This window comes from the organism of the source record quoted next, unplaced genomic scaffold, assembly GCF_019419815.1.
Source record: "Pyrus x bretschneideri cultivar Hongxiangsu unplaced genomic scaffold, Pyrus_bretschneideri_v1 Contig52, whole genome shotgun sequence".
NCBI classification, from domain to species: domain Eukaryota; kingdom Viridiplantae; phylum Streptophyta; class Magnoliopsida; order Rosales; family Rosaceae; genus Pyrus; species Pyrus x bretschneideri.
In genome coordinates, this window is record NW_025999790.1 from 2,029,136 (window position 1) to 2,032,095 (window position 2,960).

Here is a 2,960-nt window from a genome sequence, read left to right on the forward strand (position 1 = left end):
CATCCTCACAAATCTCACACCAATTTTCTCAAGATCTTTATCATTATTCATAGTTTCTGCTTCCTTCTTTACAAAAATCTCTATCATTATTCATAATTTCTGCTTCTTTCTTTACAATGTATTCTTAAAATATGAAATTGTGGTGTAAGGTTTTTTTTACATTTTTTTTTAAAATTTTTATTCAACTAATTAATCTCTACCGTTGGATATAAAAAAATTTGAATTCCAACACTCCAGATTGTGCCACATGTCACAACGGTAACTTTTCTTAATTTTAAAACTATTTTTTCTTTTATTTATTTATTTATAAAGCCTATTTAATATCGACCGTTGATCTTAGATCTAATGGTTGATATTAAATAAGCTTTTTTTTTATTTTTTTTACCGTTGAGATCTAACGATCCAAGTTAAAGAGCCGTTGAGATCGAACACACTGTGGGAAGCCGTGGCTTCCCAATGGTAACTGAGGCCGACTGCTTCGCAGGCCCCTGTAGTCTGAAACTTGTCTACTGACGCGCCCCCACGCGCGGATGAGGTGCATGGGCCAGACAAAAAAAAATTTAAAAATGGACTGACGCCAGCCTGATGTCAGTCCTACGTCAGGTGTGCCTCCGGCTCGTGGGCTGGCGATTCCTCACGGGTTTGTTGTTCGGGCCTGCCCAGTCCCTTGGGCTCCCAACGCTGGAGGCTTGCAGTCGGGCTATTGAGCCCTGTTTGGTCCACTGTCCCCCGACCAGTCCATAACGGTGGACTTGCTCTTATACTCAAGTCCAAACTCCTCCCCATAAATAACAATAGCTTAGCATATGATAATTTTTAATCTCAAACCACAAACTCATGAGATTAATGCCACATGCACTTCAAACACTCGTATGCAATTAACTACTAGATCATGCACTCAGAACCATTTAATTATCTTCAAATAATATGATTTAACTTTCTAAATTGCTGCTTGTTAAGAGTGAGATTGCCAATGTCATGAGTGAGAAACCCCTTTGTCATCCTGCCAATCATATCTATATCAGACTGAAACATGGCATCAGAAATTCCACAATCTTTCGATTCTAGCTATTTAAAACTGAGAAAACAGTGGTGAAATCGTACCCGGCATTCTGATAAAAATGAAGCCAACCCTTTGGGAAAACAAAAACAGCTGCTGCTATAAGAACCTTTTGGAATGGCTGGTTTTGGGTGTCAATAAACCCAACAAGCACAATTCATTTGCTCAAAAAGAATAGTTCGGATGCCGGGGTGGGAGTGGAGGCTCGCCAAGCCATCGATTCTCAAGTATGTTCGCGCAATTGAGAAGCCTGGAAAGTCTACAGCAGTGACTAGAGTCACTGAAGAGCCAAAGAAATTGGTTTTTTTATTTATTTATTTTCTAAATGGGTGTTGAGACAAATTTTACATATGGATTGGGTTTGTGAGGGTAGGTTAGACAATAAATTTGGGTTCAAAAAGATATTGATAGTTTATTTAAAAATAAAATGTGTGTAAAGAGTAAATTAGGTATAGAAAGAGATTATATGGGGCCCTTCTCTCCTCTCATGAGAGACTCTCTCTATATTGTATAATTTTTCGATTTTTCGTAATTTTTTTTCCATTTCTTGGTGTAAATAATCCAATATTGGCTCATTGGCAATAACATCTTCACCATGAGAAATGATGAGTTAAAGAATATCATGCATTGATGGATGGCAGGGCCCCATATTAACCATCATGAGGTATTTTCTTGTAGCCGGTATATTCATAAGTTTTTTCTTGATTCATTCTTTCATGAATTGTTGAAAACGAAAAGAAAAAAAAAATCCATTGTACTGTGCATCTCCTTTCCAAGCCACAAGTTCCATAATCTTCTTGCATTTTTGTGTTTTTTTTCTTTTAAATACCATTATACTGTGTGGTTGGCTTTTCTTGGAGAGACTGGGGACAATCATGTATGCATTGGTGATTTGCATGGCTGCTTCTCTACAGTAAGATCATTCCAACTCTTCTCTTCGCATGTCAATGTGCGCAGTCATGACCTACTTCATTAATTTGCAAACACATTTTACTTGGATTACACATATAGGATTATCTCAACTCTTTCCTAATCAATTTGAGTAATGTAAACTGCCATCATCTGCTAACAAAACTTGGAGCATTGCATAACATTAAATCCTAAAGTTTAACACGGCGAGCTACTAAATGAAGTATCGAAAAGCTTGAAGCGAATGGATATTCTGGGAGCATTATTTGACACGGCTAGCTGGTACAGTGCTGATGGATATGCTGATCTGGCCTCATCTAATAGAGGCTTCATTTCTCTCTCCATGTAGTCCAGTTTAGGGAACAGTGGGATGTAACGGCTTCCCAAGGAATGGATGCGGAGGAAATGGCTTCTTGAATTTTGGAAGTGGATGGAAAATTGGCTTCTTCACAAATGGCTTTTCTTCCACAACCGCAACCGGTGGAGGACCCCTTCTGTAGGGAGGGCGTGGCATGAAAAGGCGCTTTGGAGGATAGATCTGAGGTGGAGGGGGCTTCTTGACGATTGGCTTGTGTGGAGGGAATCCATAATTCTCCTCTTCATTGACTTCTGCAGCTTCTGCTCTTTGCAACTCTTCATTATGCACTAGAATAGACACAGAGACGTGCGTAAGATTATTACGTATGAGGACAAAAACAAATACATATGATGAACTAATAACCAAGGATATATACAAAATGATTATCAAATAACTACTACTTAACCAAGAACCGGCCGCCGATCCAGCATCCCAGAGGGAAAGAACTTTCCCCCAGCAACAAAGCCGAAAACGGCATACAATTGAAAGGCGGTGGTGTGGACACCATATGGGCCCAAGCTCTGCACACCTTCCTAGCAAACCGCAAAACGCGGGTGGAAGAGATGGTTGCAGAATCGGACATATGTGAGAAATATGTAGGACTGAAGCAAATGGAAAAGTCAGATCGAGACC